The sequence below is a fragment of the Sapajus apella genome, unplaced genomic scaffold, assembly GCF_009761245.1.
Source record: "Sapajus apella isolate SASKATOON/1434 unplaced genomic scaffold, GSC_monkey_1.0 scaffold164, whole genome shotgun sequence".
NCBI classification, from domain to species: Eukaryota; Metazoa; Chordata; class Mammalia; order Primates; family Cebidae; genus Sapajus; species Sapajus apella.
The window spans coordinates 674876-696462 of NW_022437104.1; the positions used below are offsets into that span (position 1 = coordinate 674876).

The 21587-nt window shown below is 38.4% G+C and overlaps 1 protein-coding gene across 13 annotated transcripts in view; it reads right to left on the reverse strand.

The window, feature by feature from the left end:
- Nucleotides 1-21587, reverse strand: part of HUWE1 (HECT, UBA and WWE domain containing E3 ubiquitin protein ligase 1) — a 157352-nt gene that overhangs the window by 130121 nt on the left and 5644 nt on the right. For 9 of the 13 annotated variants that reach the window (XM_032267008.1, XM_032266995.1, XM_032266996.1 and 6 more), the window contains one exon: nucleotides 20023-20160. The exons of 3 other annotated variants lie outside the window; for them this stretch is intronic. The gene's annotated coding sequence lies outside the window, so the exon portion shown is untranslated. Of the gene's footprint in view, nucleotides 1-20022; nucleotides 20161-20539; nucleotides 21205-21587 lie in introns of those variants that run through there. One more of the 13 variants, XM_032266997.1, reaches the window with a different exon arrangement.

The window sequence follows — 21587 nt, forward strand, 5'->3', positions numbered from 1 at the left end:
ATGCTTTTCTGATCCTTCCAAATTTCCTATAAATCATGGATCCATTTATAATCAGATTTTCTTTTGTAATTTTTTTTTTAATTAGAAACACGGTCTTGCTCTGTCACCTGGGCTGGAGTGCAGCGGCATGATCCTGGCTCACTGCAGTCTCAACCTCCCAGGCTCAAGCAATCCTCTCATTCCTATCTCCCGAGGAGCTGGGACCACAGACGCACTCTACCACGCCTGGCTAATTTTTGTATTTCTTGTAGAGACAGAGTTTTTGCCATGCTGTACAGGCTGGTCTCAAACTCCTCAGTTCAAACAATCCTCCTGCATCAGCCTCCCAAAGTACTGAGATTACAGATGTTAGTTAGCCACTGTGCCAGGCCTAAAATTGTCCTTAAGGAACAAAATATTGGCCCCTGAGCCAAAAGACATGCACCAAATTAAGAACATCATCTAGGCCAGGTACGGTGGCTCATGCCTATTAATTCTAGCTATGCAGGAGGCTGAGGCAGGAGAATCGCTTGAACCCAGGAGGCAGAGGTTGCGGAAAGCCACATCACGCCTCTGCACTCCAGCATGGGCAACAAGAGCGAAACTCCGTCTCAAAAAAATAAAATAAAATAAAATAGGGCCAGGCGCGGTGGCTCAAGCCTGTAATCCCAGCACTTTGGGAGGCCGAGGCGGGTGCATCACGAGGTCAAGAGATCGAGACCGTCCTGGTCAACATGGTGAAACCCCGTCTCTACTAAAAATACAAAAAATTAGCTGGGCATGGTGGTGCGTGCCTGTAATCCCAGCTACTCAGGAAGCTGAGGCAGGAGAATTGCCTGAACCCAGGAGGCGGAGGTTGCGGTGAGCCGAGATCGCACCATTGCACTCCAGCCTGGGTAACATGAGTGAAACTCCGTCTCAAAAAAAAAAAAAAAAAAGAAAGAAAAACATCGTCTAAACAAGTGCCCTGGATTAGCAGCTGCCTACTCTAGGAACGTCTTTCCTACATCTTCTGGTGCTTGGAGCTTGGCACACAGGAGGTACTTTGGTTGATTACCGGCAGGTAAGAGATGTCGCACGTAGGTATGGGAGTGAAGATGAATCAAAATGAGCCTAAAATTCCCACAGAAATTGTGGAAGGATTATAGCAGTTCTTAAAAAATGCTTAGAGAAAACTAAACTCTAATGTGCCACAAAGCAAAATACTTTTTTTTTTTTTTTTTGTCTTGCAATGATTTCCTTGTGCCTCTTATAACCTCTGAAAGTAAATTCAGGTGAGAGCTGCCCTGACCATTCATCATGTCAAGCGGCAGTAAGATCAATCTTGAAATCCAGCCTGCTATTCAATATTTGATTATAGAGGCATAGGTGTCACTGATTATGATTTGTTAAAGGGGACAACACATAACTGCCAGGCCTTTCCATCCCATCTAGTTTCTCATTATCTATTAATACATTAATATCCATTCAACAAATATTGTGAAAACCATTTATGATCATAAAAACAATAGCTAACACTTACTCTATACCTATTATGCATTATCTTTAATCCTTGGAGATGAAGACTGTGCCCAGTTTACTGAGAGTGGCCACATGCCTATTAAGTGGTAAAACCTGGATTCAAACCCAAATCTGTTCCACAACTCTACACTGCACTTAATGTCTATATGCACAGCCCACCTTGCTACGCCCCTCTCCTACAGACACCAGTCTCCCTATCTTCAGCCACATAAGACATGAGACTCATGTGCCCTGAGAATTGCTGACCTAGATTTTACTGGGCACAGATAGTAAAGGGTAATAATAAAGCAATTGAAAAATAGCCTTTACTCACCCAAGACAAATCTGGAAAGTATTTGCAGAAATACCTTGACACAATGTCTCGTTTAAAATCTGAAAACACACTATACCTCAGATTAACAGTATATGCTGGTTCTGGGTGTTTCTCTGCACTGCAGTTATGCTTAAGCAAAGAAAATATGGGCAGGGAGGGACGCTAATAAAGAGGAATCTGAAACTTCCAACGTTGACTTTGGACGTGAGAATGGTATCTGAGAACACATCTCCTGCAACATCCTCTACTCACAGTCGGGAGAAGCTGCAGATCCAGGGAGTCATCCTTCCCAGATACTCCTAATTACTTACAGAAACTGGCATCAGAAAAACTAGGCAACAAAACATGGCTCACCGAAGTTGTAGATTATCAATTTTACCAACAGAGAGAAAATGGCAGCATGCCAAGGAGCCCTTCTTTGTATTCTCAACAAAAAAACAGCAATGCCTAAGTATCCAAATTAAGGAGGAGAGGAACAGACTCCATGTCTACACATTTTAAATTGGTGCTCTGGAATACTCCTAGTCTACACCTTAACAATTGTCATTTTCTGGCTGTGTATGGTGGCTCATGCCTATAAACCCAGCACTTTGGGAGCCCGAGATGGGAGTATCACTTGAGACCAGGAGTTTGAGACTAGCCTGGGCCACACAGAAAGACCCATCTCTACAAAAAATAAAAATTTAAAAGAAAAGCCTACCCTTATCGAATAAGTGAATTTCACCCAGACAGGCCACAGGCAGCGTTCAACGAGTTCAGGAAAATATTTTAATCTGTCACAAGTTATTTTAAAATTATCTTTAAAATAATTTACTTCACCTGAGACTTATTTTGAAAACTAAAAATGCCTGACCACACAGGCATTTCAGAGCTATCTAATTCAGTAGATCTGAACTGGGGATTTTTTTTCCCCCAAACTGTATAGGTGTTTTGGCAGCACAGGCCAGCCTTAAGAGCCATGGCATTAGATTATTATTAAATACAAGCTTTGCCATTCTGTGATGGACTTAGGAATTCGCTTTAATATAATAGAGGGAAGGAGTGGAGTATAAATAAAACAACAGCCCTGTGTTGACAACTGTTCAAGCTGGGCGACAGTTACATGTGTTCATTATGCTTTTTTCTATTTCTGTATATGTTTTGAAAAGTCTCATAAATTGAAAATATTTTAAAGTGAGACTTTATTTTAAATATTTCCTGCTGGATCCCTCCATTCTATCATCCACATTGTTGCCAGAGCAATCTCCCTAACACTCAAAATCACCTACATCAAGTACAAACTCCTTACTTAAACCAGTATTCAAGACCTCTAGAATCTGATCCCTGCTTACCTCTTACTAGTGCTGTATTACATAATATTTCCCTCGGCTTCCCACATGCTTTAGCCCCAACTATATTCTGCATATTGATCCTCAATTAGCACACCTCTTTACTTACACCTGACAGTCTCCCCACTAAACTGAGTTCTGCAAGAGTGGGGCTGTGTCAGGCCGGGCGCAGTGGCTGACACTTGTAATCCCAACACTTTGGGAGGCCAAGGTGGGTGTATCACAAGGTCAGGAGTTCAAGACCAGCCTGCCCAAGATGGATGGTAAAACGTCATCTCCACTAAAAATACAAAAATTAGCCAGGCATGGTGGTGGGCACCTGTAATCCCAGCTACTCAGGAGGCTGAGGCAGAGAACTGATTGAACCCAGGAGGCAGAGGTTGCAGTGAGCCAGGATTGCGCCACTGCACTCCAGCCTGAGGAACAGAGTTAGACTCCGTCTCAAAAAAGGTGGGACTGTTTCATATTTATCTTTGCATTCCCATACCAGTTATATAAATTGTCATTTATTAACAGCAAACCAATAAATGAACGAAAAACTATCCAGTAAATGCTTGACAAAACTAAAAAATCCAAGTCACATTAAACTCTTGGTGAAATTTTCAACTGAAAAAAATCAATTTAGATTTTTTTTTTTTTTGCAGGTGCTTTGAAACTAATGTGTTAGAACCAATTTAGATTCATTTAACCTTCATCTTTCCATTCAACAAATATAACATACTATAGGCAGAGCACTGAGATGAATACTATGAGACAGCCAGGTGTACAGAAATGTAGAAAATAAGAAAAAAAAATCAGAAATAAAGTAGATTAAAAGCAATGGTAATATTAAGGCAACAAAGTCAATACACAAAAAAAGAGAATTACAACTTCCTCATACCCAAAGGCTGAAAACACAACCAATTACAAGACCAACACAGTACATAAGATAAATTATTAAATTTGCATAATCCGGAGTATATATCTAAGCAAAAGTGACACAATTAGCCAAACTTACCCTTTTGACCACAGTGTAGAGAAATAAATCTAGAAAAATACATACGGATGCTTCTTCAACATATGATGGGATTATGTCCCAATAAACCCACTGTAAACTGGAAATATCTCTAAGTTAAAAATGCACTTACTGTACCTAATCTACAGAACATCATAGTCTAGCCTACCTCATGCTTGCAATATTTACATTAAAGCCTACAGTTGGGCAAAATCATCTAACACAAAGCCTGTTTTATAATAAATGTTAAATATCTCATGTAACTTACTAAATATTGTACTAGAAGGGGAAAATAAAATGGTTATGTGGGTACTCAAATATGCTTTCTGCTTAACGCATTTTGCTTTCGCACCATCGTAAAGGAAAAAAAATCCTAAGTTGAAGCATTGTTAAGTCGGGGACATCTGTACTAACACAAGAACAAACAATATAGCAACTTAGACATCTTAATGACATATAAAGAAAAACAAGTGTAGAGAAATCTTTAGCATTCCTCTTCCTATACTGAAGGATGACCACCACAAAAACCCTGAAATTCTATGGAAAATTTTACGTATGTGGGTCTTTTTCTGGGAAGATGGTCAACAGCTTTCATTGGCTTAAAACGATCCATGACCTGAAGAACATTAGGAACCAATGCCCTAAAGAAAGGTAAGATACTGTCTGCTTAGCAACAACGTTTTCCCTTGTATTTCCCTTTCATTTATGAAACCCAGGTGTAGGTATTATTTCCCAAAGCCCCGTGATACGCTACTGTCAAATACAATAAAGGTGGTACTGGATACCAACCAAAGAAACAGAATTCCACCCCTTTTGCTTTATTCAGCTCCAATTCTCTCATGTCCTTGGGTTTACAGAGAAACAGGCAGCAGCTCTAAAGATCAAACCACCCTGGCTGGGAGCAGTGGTTCACACCTGTAATCCTAGCACTTTGGGAGGCCAAGGTGGGCAGATCACAAGGTCAGGAGATTGAGACTATCCTGGCCAACATGGTGAAACCCCATTTCTACTAAAAATACAAAAATTACCCAGGCGTGGTGGCGCACGCCTGTAATCCCAGCTACTTGGGAGGCTGAGGCAGGAGAATAGCTTGAACTCGGGAGGCGAAGGTTGCAGTGAGCCAAAATCGCACCACTGCACTCCAGCCTGGCAACAGAGCAAGACTCCACCTCAAAAAAAAACAAAACAAAACCAAAAACACTCCCTATGTAAGGAAGAATTCTGTATTCTTGGACAAAATCCTCTTGTCCTGTATCATAAAAGTAGAAAAATCATAAACTTTGTATGAAAAGGCTAGATTAAGTATATTTCTAAATAAAAGTTACGTTTTACATGCCTTAATATAGTCTGCAAAAAGATCCATCTATATGGAGGGAGGAGGTGAGACCTCAGTAATATATTTATTTGCTTTAACACGTGGATTAAAAAAAAAAAAAAAAGGTAGAGGCAGGCCAGGTGCAGTGGCTCACACCTGTAATCCCAGCACTTTGGGAGGCTGAGGCGGGGGGATCACAAGGTCAGGAATTCAAGACCAGCCTAACCAACTTGGTGAAACCCCGTCTCTACTAAAAATACAAAAATTAGCCAGGTGTGGTGGCACACGCCTATAATCCCAGCTACTTGGGAGGCTGAGGCAGGAGAATCATTCGAACCCGGGAGGCGGAGATTGCAGTGAGCTGAGATGGCACCATTGCATGCCAGCCTGGGCAACAGAGCGAGACTCTGTCTCAAAAAAAAAAAAAAAAAAAAGGTAACAGCATAATAGAAAGGCCTGGGAAACAGACAGACCTGGGCTTAAATTCCGTTTACTAGGTGTATGATCTTAGATAAGCTGCCATACATCTCTGAGTCCAGTCACCTCTGTAAAATAAACAAGTCAATCGTGCCCAGCAAAGAATAAGCCATACTGTTATTTGTTCTATTTCTTTTGGCTCTAGATTAACCTAAGGACACCAACCTTATGCTAGGTACTCTACAGACTGATAAGATAGAAATATATACAGATCAAATGCGAAAGAGCTGGCCTTCTCAACCTTTCTACATGTTACCTGTATATGAAGAACATACAATATATACTAAACTCCAGACTGTTAGCCATAAGTGCCGACATTAACCAACAATTTAAATTCTACTTTGATGACAATGAAATTGGAAGGCTCCAGATTCATTCTCAAATTACATAGTTCTCCAAAGAGTAAACTGTCTACTAAATAATGTGTAGACCATACCACTTAATTAATAATTTTAACTGGATCTCAACTATTTTGAGCTGGTTCAAATAAATTTGGAAAGAATGAAGACAAAGATTCTTTTACATGGTTTAAAAGAGTAAGTTATTTACAGCAATTATCAACCTGGCAGCAAACTCTTTCCAGGATGTTGAAAAGAATTCCAACTTCACAGGTTTGTTGCAAGGACCAAATCAGTTCATTGGTAAGAAAGATGTAAAACAAAGCCTTTTAAAACAAAGGTGTCCCAACATATTTAAAAAAAAAAAAAAAAGAAAAAAGAAACAACTGGCTGTCAGCTGGGTGTGGTGGCTCACGCCTGTAATCCCAGCTCTTTGGAAGGCAGAGGTGGGCGGATCATCTGAGCTCAGGAGTTCAAGACCAGCCTGGCCAACACAGTGAAACCCCATCTCATTAAAAAAAAAAAAAAAAAAAAAAAAAAAAATATATAAAAAAAAAAAATAATATGGCTGTTAAGAGTATATTTAATAGCACCCCATACAGTCTGGCACATAGTCATTTCAAATGTTCTTAAATAAACCAAACAACTGTGAGCCATCTACTACTTTAAAACATATCTATTACACAAAAGATGCTTGTTGAAAATAACAGAGAAGTATGCAAAGGTACTCTAGTTCTCAGCCACCAACTGGCTTTATGACCTTAAGACATTCTGGGCCTCAAACATAAAGTAAAATGGAAATACAATAAATATGATTCCTTAATGCACTATCTATAATACTTTGCCTTTAGTCCAAGACAAATGTTAAACATGCACAATCTGAATTATTTTCAAAAGCTAAACAGCTAAAAGCAACCAAGCTAGTTTTCTACTTGCCACAAATTCCTAAGTGTTTAAAAAAACTACACTTCTGCAAATAATTCACTTTTAAACTGAGAATATTTTTAAAGATCAAATAGTCTCTGCCAGGAAGGAAAACAGGAGCTACTGGCCAACCATTTAGATGAAAATAAAAGTACACACCTACTTCACAACATTACTTAAGCATAAAAAGGCAAACTATAGAAGTATCAGAAGATAATGCAGGGAAATAGTCTTGTAATCTTGGCAGAGAAAAAAGCCTTCTAAGACAGACACGCAACAAACAAAGAAAAAAAATTCCAAATCATAAACAGAAAATATTTGCTGTAGGACAGAGAAAGGGTTACTATTTCTAACATACCAAAAACTCCCCAAACTGAGTAGGACAAATAATCCAACTGAAAACCAATTAAAAGACCACGAACTTGCAATCTGCAGAGAATATAAACATTTGCCCATTCTAACTAGCAGGTTAAAAAAGAAAAAAGCTAAAGCAAGGTGGCATGTCTCACTCATCGGACTGGCTAAAATTAAAAAGGTTAGAGGCAGAGAAGAGGACACTCACAGACACTGCTCACTGCTGGTGGGAATGTCAATTCAATAGAGCCTTTTGTTTTTTTTTAAGACGGAGTTTCACTCTTGTTGCCTAGGCTGGAGTGCAATGGGACGATCTGGGCTCACTGCAACCTCGGCCTCCTGGATTAAAGTGATTCTCCTGCCTCAGCCTCCCGAGTGACTGGGATTACAGGCATGTGCCACCATGCCCGGCTAATTTTGTATTTTTTTAAGAGACAGGGTTTCTCCATGTTGTTCAGGCTGGTCTTGAACTCCCGACCTCAGGTGATCTGCCTGCCTCAGCCTCCCAAAGTGCTGGGATTACAGGTGTGAGACACCGTGCCCGGCCAATAGAGCCTTTTTGAGGATCATTTTGGTAGCATCTGTCAAACATTTACATTGGTACCATCCCCACCCCTTAACCCAGCAGCAATTCTATCTGTAAGACTCAACAATAAGGAATGATAAATGTATTAGAGTAGATTCAAACTTTGGAGTGCAACACAGCCATTAAAAAGAATGGAGTCGGTATGTTCTAACATAAAAATATGCACAGTACATAGATGAGTAACATAGTCTATAAATGCTAAAAGGTGTAAACTATTATTTATTTATTTTCAGTCTTTTTAAAAATTGCAAACGTTACATTTATAGTTTAAAACAGCTGAAAAGGAAGGGAAAGTAAGATGAACTTAAAAAACACCCCTTTAGGCCAGGTGCAGTGGCTCATGCCTGTAATCCCAATACTTTGGGAGGCAGAGGCAAGGCGGGTGGATCACTTGGGTCAGCAGCTCCAGACCAACCTGGCCAACATGGTGAAACCCCATCTGTACTAAAAATACAAAAATTAGCCAGGCGTGGGTGGCATGCACCTGTAATCCCAGCTACTCAGGAGACTGAGGCAGGAGAATCCCAGTGAGCCAAGATCATGCCATTGCACTCCAGCTGGGTGACAAGAGCAAAACTCCATCTCAAAAACAAAACGAAACAAAACCCTTTAATTTGAAAAAGTTTTACAAGCAAGAAATTTCAATCCCATCTACTGATTTATAGCATCCACACATGCATGAAAACACACGGCCAAATCAAACTGCTCCATGAAAGAGCTCCAAGTTGCTCCATGACATTATCTCACGTCAGAAAGTATTAACTATGGTCAAAAGGGCAAAGAAACTGAGCTTTTTGCCTTCCTCACGTTAACTTTCTACTCTAAAATTCTATTTGGGGAGTAACTTTCTTACAGCAAGAGGGCCACTTATTTTGTATTTCCATGGATGACACCGGATAGCACATTTAGAAACAGAGCTTAAGTTCAGTTTTAAGGAAAGATATAGTGAAAACAATACTGGAGTAGGTAACCTGGGTATGATGCTCAATTTCACCACTATCCAGCCATATTACCATGGATATGTCATTATTCCTACAACTGAGCCTGCCTATAAAATAAGGAGTTTGATATAGATAATATGAAATACAGGGTATCATGTAACTTTTCTGCTGGACATGAAGACTACCCTTTTAAAGCTGCTGGTAATTTGTTTGCTAGAGGAAGAGATTTGAACTTACCCATAAAAGCAGTCTGTCTTTACTTTTTAAAAGCAAAAATCTAAATTTCTCTATGTAAAAAATTGTTTTCTAGTGAAGTCTGCATCTCTCCAGACTAAACTTCCTTTTAAGGCAGGTCTCACCAAGATATTTAAACAAATTTAAGAAGCAGGGACCTGGACTCCAGATTGGGTCAACAAAATGCAAAGACATCCAGGGTAGAGGAATCAAACTAGCTCCTGAAAAAATATGACAGCAGATACAAATATATGAAACATATATGTGTGTGTGGAGTGAGCCATCTATAATAATGATACTTGCTATATCCAGATTTATACTCTTCTGATTTATCAAGGCTTATCCTGATGTGCTGTAATATTATAAATCATGATGATACACTTAACGTATCACAGTGAAAAATGCAAGGTTAGTCTTTCTAAAGGCCAATTTAGTAATGAGTACCAAAAGCCTTCCATTTTTGCATTCCAGCTGTAGAAATTTCTTAAGGATATAAATATGGATGTCATGCAATGGACTTTGGGGACTCAGGGGGAAAGGGTGGGAAAGTGGTGAGGGATAAAAGACTACAAATCGGGTTCAGTGTATATCTCTCAGCCTCCCGTGTAGTTGGGACTACATACAGGAGCCACCACACCCGGCTAATTTTTGTATTTTTAGTAGAGGCGGGGTTTCACCATGTTGGCCAGGATAGTCTTGAACTCCTGACCTCAAATGATCCACCCCCACCTTAGTCTCCCAAAGTGTTGGGTGCACCAAAATCTCACAAATCACCACTAAGGAACTTACTCATGTAAGTAACCAAATTATCACCTGTTCCCCAAAATCTTATGAAAATAAAAAATTGCCAGGCGCGGTAGCTCACGCCTGTAATCCCAGCACTTTGGGAGGCCAAGGCGGGTGGATCATGAAGTCAAAAGATCGAGACCACCCTGGCCAACATGGCGAAACCCCATCTCTACTAAAAATACAAAAATTAGCCAGGCGTTTGGCACGCACCTGTAGTCCTAGCTTTTTGGGAGGCTGAGGCAGATCGCTTGAGCCCGGGAGGCGGAGGCTGCAGTGAGCCAAGACTGTGCCACTGTGCCTGGCAACAGAGCAAGACTCCGTCTCAAAACAAAAAAAAAAAAAAAAAAAAAAAAGAAAAAAAATTAAAAATATTAAAAATGGATGTCATAAATATTTATCTATTAGGATATACCTACGCTTCTTTCTTTCACTTGACACTTATTTACCCAATGCTGAATTACCTGTATGCTAGGAAGCATTACTTAAAATCATGAGAAACTGGGACTTAAAGGTGTGAACACAGCCAACTGGTTAAATGCATTCTGCATACAATAGAATACAGTGTAGCCATTAAAAATGCCACAGAAGTATAAATAATGACAGAGACATGGAACAATGGTCAATACGTGGGAAGAGCAAATTTAAAAATACCATTTCTACCCTAGTTTGGAGAAAACAGCTTGAACAAAGACAGTTTGGGGACAACTGATAAAATCTGAATATGAACTGGATACTAGATAATGTCAAGAAAAATAACAAACTCCCTAGGTATGATAATGGTATTGCGGTTTTGTAAAAGATGTCCTTATTCTTTTCCGGTTTTTTTGAGACAGAGTCTTGCTCTGTCGCTCAGGCTAGAGTGTAGTGGCATTATCTCAGCTCTCACTGCAACCTCCACCTGCTGGGTTCAAGGGATTCTCCTGCCTCAGCCTCCCGTGTAGTTGGGACTACATACAGGAGCCACCACGCCCGGCTAATTTTTGTATTTTTAGTAGAGGTGGGGTTTCACCATGTTGGCCAGGATAGTCTTGAACTCCTGACCTCAAATGATCCACCCCCACCTTGGTCTCCCAAAGCGTTGGGATTACAGATGTCAGCCACTGCAATGGGTCGAGATGTCCTTATTCTTAAGACATGTAGCTGAAGGATTTAAGAATAAAATGTCATCCTAATGTTCAGAAAAATTAAACACACATCTATACATATAAATCTAATATGGCAAATATTTAATTGTTGGATCTAGCTGATATGCTCACTGTGCTATTTTTTTCAGCATTTTTGTTTGAAATTTTTAATACAAAATGAAACCTGGGAGGTAGTTAATTACATTTCAGAAAGCGTATTTCTGGGGAAAAAAAAAAAAAAAAAAAAAGAAATGTGGCTACACAAAGATACTACACACCAAAATGTTAAGAGTATTTTATCTGTGAGTTTGGGATTAGGGGAGATTTGTGTGTTTATCTGTACTTTTCAACAATAAAGGCATATTTAATTCTATACTCATAAAGACGATTATTTAAAAACAAATTCAGGGAAATGTTTTCAAGCAAGAGTTAAAAGAAAAAGAGCAAACAAAAAGTTCCATTTCCAGAGCATTCTTATTAAATGATTTTACAAACTCTAAAATCCTATACAAATTTAATATTATTTATTAACAGGTTTTTGTGTGGCTACCACATAGGTTTTGAACTTTTACTTACATTCATAATTCGTACCATTCTCGCAGTATAAAAATTCAAGCAATTCATTGTATTGATTGTAGGGGGGAAGGGAATGCTGGGTATTAAAAAATTATTTCCTGTTTACCTATACAGGCTAAGTATCTCCTACCCAGTGCTTGAAATCCAGCAAGATTTCAGATTCTGGAATAATTGCCTATACATCATGAGACATCTTGAGGATGGGATTCAAGTTTAAAAACGAAATTCATTCATGTTCCATACAAACCTTATATTATACACATAGCCTGAAGGTAATTTTATACAATTTCTTGTGTAAATTTAGGTGGCACAAGGGCACATTTGTTATATGTATATATTGTGTAGCAGTGAAGTCTGGACATTTAGTGTAGCCATCATCCAAATAAAGTTCATTGTACCCTATATAATATTTTTAATAACTCTGCTCATGAAACAAAGTGTTATGTACTTAGGCGTAGAATTTTCCACTAGTGGCATCATGTTGGCACTCATTTTGGGGCATTTTGAATTTTGGATTAGGGACACTCAACTTGTGTTACTCCCCACCCCACAAAAAAAAGATAAAAATAAATGTTAAAAATGATCAATTCTGGAGCGGGGGTAAGGATAGGGATTTTCGTTGTATTAGTCTCTGTACTTCTCAGTCTATTTTAAATATTTCAGAAGTAGAAATGCACACATTACAGAAAAAGGTAAAGTTCCCCATGATCCCTCCTCCCAAATAAACTTATCAGTTTCTGTTATTTTTTTTAAACATAAATACCATCATATAGTATGTACTATCTTGCAACTTGCCAAAACTACCTCCAAAATAGCTGTAACAATTTACACCGCTTGTAGGCAGTATTATAAGGCCAGACTCTTCCTTAAACATTTTGCCATGACTTGATATTATCAAAGTATTTTTTTTTTTTTTTTTTACCAATCTAATGACTAAAAAAGACCTTATTTAAATTTGCATTTTGGATTATTAGTTTGAGTATCTTTACTTGATAGTGAATACTTTTAGTCTCCTATTCTGGGAAATGCCTATCCTTAAAATTTTCTACTGGGCTGTCTTTTCCTATTCTTTAAATATTACTCTTATTATTAAGATGTGAATCAACCAAAATGTTAACAGTGACTTAACATTGTGGTAGAATTACGAATATCCCCTCCCCAAATATGCACACATTTTCTAGTTTTTCCTGAACTAATTCAGTGTTTAAAAACTAGAAAATGATGGTAAAATGGATGAAAAAAATCCTTTTAGACAAAAGCATTACTTTCAGGATACTCTACTACAGGAATACATAACACCCTTAAAGAGGTCATAATATCTAGCTCAAAGAAATAAATGCATCTAAAGAATACGTCTTGTGAAGAAGTGAAATAATAGTTGAGACTACTCATTCATTTGGGATACATTTAACTAACATCATTTGTATAGCATTTCTGAATTCATGAAGCACTTTTCATTTATCTTGCTTAACCCTAACAAAACTCTGTGATATTTTCTGATGCCTTCCTGTAAACTGCTATAGCACATTTTGTTCCTTCCTCCTATTACCATACTGATCCCTTTGTGTGTGATTTGCAAGTCTCCTTCCCGTAGACCACGCTGTCCTACATTCTCCAGTCACTTATCTTTGTATTCCCAGGATGTAGCTGCAATGAATACATCCTCAATAAATATTTGTTAAATGAATATCACCATCCTGATTTAAAGGATGAGGAAACTGGCTCAGTGATAAAGTAATTTGCCCCAAGTAACATACCTACTAAATAGTCTACATAAATTATAATGACCTTATCTTTGTACTCTATAATTTAAGCATTTAAAAACACATCATCTCGGCTGGGCACGGTGGTTCACGCCTGTAATCCTAGCACTTTGGGAGGCTGAGGCGGGTGGATCACCTGATGTCAGGAGTTCGAGGCCAGCCTGGCCAACATGGCAAAACCCTGTCTCTACTAAAAATACAAAAATTAGCCAGGTGTGGTGGCACATGCCTGTAATCTTGGCTACTCGAGAGGCTGAAGAATAGCTCGAACCCAGGAGGTGGAGGTTGCAGTGAGGAGAGATCATGTCACTACACTTCAGCCTGTGTGACGGAAGTGAGACTACATCTCAAAAAAACCATCACCTCACTTTAAGGTTCACAGCAACCTTTTGAAATAGGCTTTCTGATTACTATTTTATAGATAAGAATGGAAATTTAGTGATATACCCTAGGCCCACTCAAATCCTAGTTTATGTGAAGTACAGCTGTTTTTTTACATACTTGATCACTTCCTGGGTATGGGAGCCTCTATTTTTATGTACCAAATAAGTTAAGGGTTGGGTAGAGGTGAGGAAAGAAGACAGAAGGAAGGCAGTTTAAAGGAACAGGAAAGAGGCTGGAACCCAGGTGTACATGCCCATCTAAAGACCATAAACTGGTATTGTAATGTCAACTGCACGTGCCACTGTGAAATCCAATATTGGCCCAAAGGCTTTTCTTGATGTTACCCTGTATTCATAGAAGACAACTGTAGGCTTTCTCACATATTAGCAGTCTCAAAGGCTGGGGAGGCACACAGAATTAGGAAATCTATAAGAAACAATGGACAGGCTATATCATGCATAAACAGTGCAAGGAGAAGAAATGATGACACAAAGGAAGAGACTAAGGAACTTTAAACATAATCTCACAGTCCTTAATTCGACTGTGAGTTTCTCAAGGGCAGAGACCAAGTCTCATTTTACGTTCCTTACTCCTTATACTTAGCAACACTCAGTAAATGCTATGTAAAAGAGACAAGATATATTAAACTAAAAACTGAACAACAACTTCCACTGAGCAGCACTTACGACATGCCACATACTATACATTAGATATTATGTATAATGCTTAAAAAAATAAGATTTACCTGTTTGCTGACCTGCCATGTATGGTACTGCTCAAGTGTGTTACAGTGGTGATACTGATGACTATTAGGAAGACTCATTATAGGTTACTAAGGTTACAACAGAACCTTGAACAGAAGAACCTTGAATAGTAGCGGCCTGTATAGATGGAGGGAGATCAAGGTAACCAATGTAATACACATCATGGAACTGGCTAAGACCCTTCAGAGGGTATAAATGTGACTCCTAGGGAGTTCCAAAGTGAAAAACTACTCTGTGGAACATTCAGTTATCACTGGCCAAAGTCTCAGACCCAAAATAACTCAAGAACAAACCCCATCCCTCCTCACCACTGATGACCCCACACAGACCTAAAGGGTCCAGATACATTTTGCTAAATGGCCGTTATTTTCACCACCCTGACTGCCCACCTCTGAGCTGCTGAAGGAGTTAAGTGAAATAGTACATTAAATAAATTACCATCTAGTGATCACCTACCATGCACTAACACCTTACATTTCCTCTTTACTTCCAACAACCATATAAATAAGGTATTTCCCCAGATGATAACTGATAAGATTAACTTGCCCAAACCAACAGACCTACTAAGTGGCCAGGCCCCAAATCCGGAACTGCCTGGGCTCCATGATCTTTCTATGATTATCAAGGCTTCTCAAAACTTTCCACCTACACTCTAATAAAAAGGTAGAGAAGAATGAAGAGGCAGGTTAGGGAGGTTAAGTGGAAAGAGAAAGGTGGAACTTGAAAGAAAGTTCCAAGCTACCCTGGGCAAAGACAGAATTTCTTTTGACTTCGCCTTTTATCTTAATCCCATTTGCTGATTCCAGGTCTGGGGGAGAAATGCACAAGAATGAGCCTGAAAACATCTTGACATACCAGATAGCAAGGAAGCTATCAAAGACTACTAGAGAGCATGTCAATAAGAATCAGGAGCCAACTTTAAGAGAGTACCACTACCACAAGTGGGACAATCTGAACTTCGCTAAGAGTCAGAATTGCAATGTACTGAAACCCATCAAACGTTTACATCTATGAATACATAGTTATATATATACTTATATGTGTAACCTTTTGAAGATGACAAGAAACCAATTCATCATCTTGAAAGCCACGTTTAATAAAACTGAGTATTTACCTGCTCTTCCCATATATACTGCTGAGTAACCAAATAAAAGATGAGGGGAAACATAAAATTATTCCAGTTAATAGATGAAAACCAAATGATAACATTAGAACATCACCATTTTGTAGCCCCCAACAAATTAATGGATCCAAAAAATTCAAGTCACCATAACATAATGAATGTTGTGAATGAACACACCCTGCCAATGTATTTGCCAAAGGGAATGAACCTGAAATTTATCAAGCCTCTAGATCCAGCTGGCAGTTTGCAGGAAATAGACAAGTATCACCTGGGAACTTGTCAGAAATGCAAAACCTGGGGCCCCTCCTATATCTACAGAATCAGAAACTCTGGGAATGGGGACCAGCAACCTGTTTTAGAAAGCCCTCTAGGTGATTCTGATGTTCCCTCAAGTTTCAGAATCATTGTTCTAAGCACTTTATATGCATTAACTCAGCTAAACTTCTCCAGAACTCTATGAGGCAGGAAGTATAATCATCATTTTACAGATGAAGAACTATGTGGCACAAAGCAGTTAAATAATTTGCACAACATGACACACCTGGTAAGAAATGGGAGTCAGAATTTGAACTCTGCGAATCTAGCTCCAGAGTCCATGTTCTTAATCGCTGTGCTGAAAGGCTTTTTCACATATAAGAACTCAGTTGTCAGAATGCCGTAATAAAGAATGGGGGGGGGGCGCGCGGGAAGCAAAGACCAGGAGAAATACGCCTCACTATAAAATAGACAAGCATATAAGAAAATAATTATAGCAAATAATGTACCCATCAAAGTAGTCTTACAAAATCATTCGAAAACATAAACAGCCACCAAATGCAATCTACCCAAGCACTTCTGGAGCAATTATCTCTGGTATCTAACCATAAAGACCCAAAACCTGGGCTGTGCTAAAGGTGGTACATAAATCCATGACAGTATCTTCAGACTCACCGATCTTTTAAATCTAAATGGCTATAGCGAAAGGTAATTCCAGAATAATTTATCTCCCTTTTAGTCACCATTTACTTAATGACTACTGAAAGGAAAAAATGCTTTCTTTCAATATGTAAGATTATGCAATCAAAATCTCAGAGTTGAAGAAGAATTTTGACATTCATCTTATTCGATCAGCAATCCAGAATGAATCAGATCTACAATCCCAATCTCCACGTAATGGTACATTCATAATAAATTAAAACAAATTCCAACTTTCTGTAAAAACACATTATGGGATCATTCTATGCCACAACTGTAATTTTTAAAGCCAAATGATTAAAAGCTTTTAAAGAGAACTTAAAAGTTGAAAATGCTCAGGATAACAGCCCAAACAAAATCTACAGTTGTTTTACTCATAGAGAGCCACTTCTTCACTACCTGAAAGGATTTTTATAACTGGAAGACCAAGCTGGTCAACAAGCACATCAAGTTTTAACAACTTAACACCTATGACACATCCAACGACTTTAAAGTTGAATTATTCCTGACATTAACATATATAAACAACATCTAGTAACCAGTCATTAAGGAAACAAAGAATACATAATACAGCAAAACACCAAAAGCCCAAGTAATTATGATCAACCTTATAGTGAGATCATTGTAAAGCAACCTAATATGGTTACAACTACAAAACAATTAACAGATAAATTAATCTTAATGTGAAGGGAAAATATTTTCAAAGCAACTAAGTTTGGCATTTCACTAATACTTTGAACTCATGGTTGAAAACACACAATAGAAGAAAAAAAACCACACCAACAGCATTTCCATTGTAAATTTAAAGCTAAGAATTGTGTGGAAAACTCAAATATTAGAATGCCTACGGTGTGCAAAAAAAAAAAAAAAAAAAAAACTCTACCAACAATTTACAGTTATTCTAGTTTCACAAACTCAGGATTAGATTTAAATGATTTCGTCCAAACTTCCTAAAGAAAACTCAGGGCTAAGTGTCTAATCACTATATCCAATATGCCCCAAATTATTTTTGCTGAATTCATGAATTAACTGCAACTCCCAAGAAATCACTTAATATTTAATCAATTTTCAACCAGTGATTTATTTCTCCATTCATGAACAAAGAATTGAAAGGTCTGAATTCATGATCCACAGCACTTGGTTGATTCACAATCATATTTCATCTAAATACTTCAAATAACTTTCATTTATGATTACTTCTACCCCTCTCTGCCCCTTGAAATTACTCTCATTTTAAAGGCAGGCACAAGTATGGCCTTGTTCTGCCCCCGGTTGTGCCTAAGTCAAAGGCTGGCAAGAGCCTAATGTATCCAATATCCATTCTCAGGTTTTGGCCATGGAAGGGACACAGAGGTAGATCCCAGAATGGGCAATGCTGCACGAGGTAAGAAATGAACAGTTTAAAGGACTTGTGCTGAGGAAACATCAATTTCAAATGAAATGAAAAAAATCACAGTAGGAAAACTAAGGTTGTGAAAAACTAATAGCTGAAAATCAGGATATAAGTAGGAGCTCTCAAAAACTGTTTTAGTATTGCCATTTCAAGAACTATATGACAGCCAGGAACTCATGATTAGGTCTTAATAGCTTAGAAGGTATGGGTCAGAGCAGCTGAGATACTAACATCAAAAGAATGAAAAGCAACATTATAAGGTAGTATAAAAATAATAAAATCACCTAAGGAAATTGAAACCATGCATGAAAAACCCCAAAGGCACAATCAGGTCATTATCTAGGAAACATTAGCTTCTTCCACCAGGAGGCCTACTTTTCATGTGGAGCAGTAAGCAGGGCCAAGACATGGAACTGAAGTCAGGTATCAAATCAGACTCTGCCACAGAAAAAGGAATCATCCATGACTAGTTATTTACGATAGTGCCTAGGACAGCACTATCAACTCCAACTGGGATACTGGAGATTACAGCCATTGTTCCATTACAATAGGCCCTCCAGGGTCTTTAATTTAGCAAGAATGGGTTAGACACCACTACTGGGCTGTAATCCCCAAATAGGGGAGGGAGAGGGTGGGGAGGAAACTATATATAGGACAATTTCTTCAACAAATCTATTGGAAGAAAAAAAACAAAAGAGACGGAACCTGCAGATTAAAATAGATTTAAGGGCTATAACCAATGCTTTGCAATAAATGTGCTTTCTCAGGATCCTGATTCAAACAAACAGTTTAAAAAAAAAAAAAGCTGAAAAACAGAGAAATCTGAATATTTTACATTTGATATTTTAAAAAAATCTATTAAATTTTTTCAGTTGTGGTAACAGTTTTGATCTTATATTTAAAGAGCCCTTGCCTTTTAGAAATACAAACAAGTATTTTACAAATAAATATGACAGTAGGGATTTATTTCAAAATAACCTATTGGGGGGCAGTGGTTAGTATAGATGAAACAGGCTGGGCATGATGGCTCATGCCTGTAATCCCAACACTTGGGGAAGTGGGAGGATTGCTTGAGCCCAGAAGTTTGTGACCAGCCTGAGCAACACAGCGAAACCCATCTCAATTTAAAATAATTTTAAAAAAAGAAGTATAGATGAAATAGAATGTGCAAGTTGAAACTATTAAAGCTGGTGATGGGTAAGTGGGGGAATTATTACACTATCCAATTTTTGCATGTTAGAAATTTTTCATAACTCTTTTTTTTTTTTTTTTAAGACGGAGTTTCACTCATGTTACCCAGGCTGGAGTGCAATGGCGCGATCTCGGCTCACCGCAACCTCTGCCTCCTGGGTTCAGGCAATTCTCCTGCCTCAGCCTCCTGAGTAGCTGGGATTACAGGCACGCACCACCATGCCCAGCTAATTTTTTGTATTTTTAGTAGAGACGGGGTTTCACCATGTTGACCAGGATGGTCTCGATCTCTTGACCTCGTGATGCACCCGCCTCGGCCTCCCAAAGTGCTGGGATTACAGGCTTGAGCCACTGCGCCCGGCCCTTCATAACTCTTTAAAAAGAATTGGTTAGACGTACTATCTTGCAATTTTATTTTTTGAATGAAGCCTGGGGTGATTTGAAAAATCATGTACAGATATCACTCATTTTAACAAATCTCTTTAATTCAGTAATGACCTCCATCTTAACAAAAGAAGCAACCAGTACCACATCAGATCCCAAGAATGGAAGAAACCAAAGTAGCTCAATCATAGAATGGAAATATAGCCACTCCTACTATCTCCATTCCAGGAAGTAAAATACAAATACTACCCACAGAGATTTACAAAAACTAACCTAAAATCACAGCCAATCATACTCATCCTGGTGGGAAATTCTCCACACTGCTCCAACGGCTTCGAGAACCTTCCTGACCAAGTTGGTCTGCTGGTTTCTCTGGATCACTAACCCACTCAGGTCAGGCTACTGGAGGATCTACAAAAAAAAAAAAAAAAAAAATGGGAGGAGAAAGGAGTGAGACTCATACAACACATTTATAGGATGTGTGAGGAGGGTTAACCATTCTATTAACGTTCAAACATAACCAGCTATTATTTCTAAAGCAATACTCCTTACATACCTATTTGCATTTTTTAGGACCTGTTCAGAGAAGTAACTCAAGAATTCAGAACCAACTGTAATACTTCTAACACTTAGACAACATTCCTGAAAACAACTCAGTTCTTAACCCAAATGAAATTATAGAAGACACTTTCTTCTATAGACAATTTTATATCCTCAATATAAACACTAAGAATATAGGTTTTATTATTTGTGGGAAAAAAAAACTGTACATATAAAAATTATTCACCACCTTCATACATGCTTTTTGGCCATACTGGAAGACAAACAACAAACATCCTGGCAACTCAGGTTGAACTTTGCCATTGAACCCTAGACAAAGTTTTTATTTGGTATTGCCACTCCTTCCTCTCTTCTCAGACATTGACCTAGAATAAATTAAACTTTTAGGTCACACCTAGATTATCATTCCCAGATTTATTCTAATGCTCAATGATAAGGGTCAAATTGAAATTGATGTTTAGTAAATTTGTGATCACTGCTTAACCCACTGTAAAATGCACCAATGCAAAATCTCAAAACTGAAAGTGATCTCCTGCCCTCCAAATGAAAATTGGAAAAAATTTTATTACCTACAAAACACTTCGAATTAAATAAAGCAGGTCCTGAATTTCAAAACTAGAGTCTACATAGAGTTACTTGTGGGATGGTTACCTTCTGTAAATTTTAAATCCCAGTAAACTTATCACCACCATGTTTCTACTTCAACTCCCATCACCCTGCCAAGTAAAATAATGGAGACAGTTGTGCTTATATTAAAGGGCTGTTGCTAGAATTAGTAAAAACAAAACAGAACAGTAAATGTTACACTTTAATATTTGTCTAATCAATATATTAACAGTAAGGAAGCCTGTAATCCCAGAACTTTGGGAGGTTGAGGCAGACAGATCACGAGGTAAGGAGATCAAGATTATCCTGGCCAACGTGGTGAAACCCTGTCTCTACTAAAAATACAAAATTTAGCTAGGGACAAGCACAGTGGCTCACCCCTGTAATCCCAGCACTTTGGGAAGCTGAAGTGGGCGGATCACCTGAGGTCAGGAGGTTGAGACCAGCCTGACCAACAAGAAGAAATCCCATCTATACTAAAAATACAAAATTAGCCAGGTGTGGTGGTGCATGCCTGTAGTCCCAGCTACTCAGGAGGCTGAGGCAGGAGAATCACTTGAACCCTAAAGGCAGAGGTTGCAGTGAGCTGAGATCACCCCACTGCACTCCAGCCTGGTGACAGAACGACACTCCGTCTCAAAAAAAAAAAAAAAAAAAAAAAAAAAAAAAAA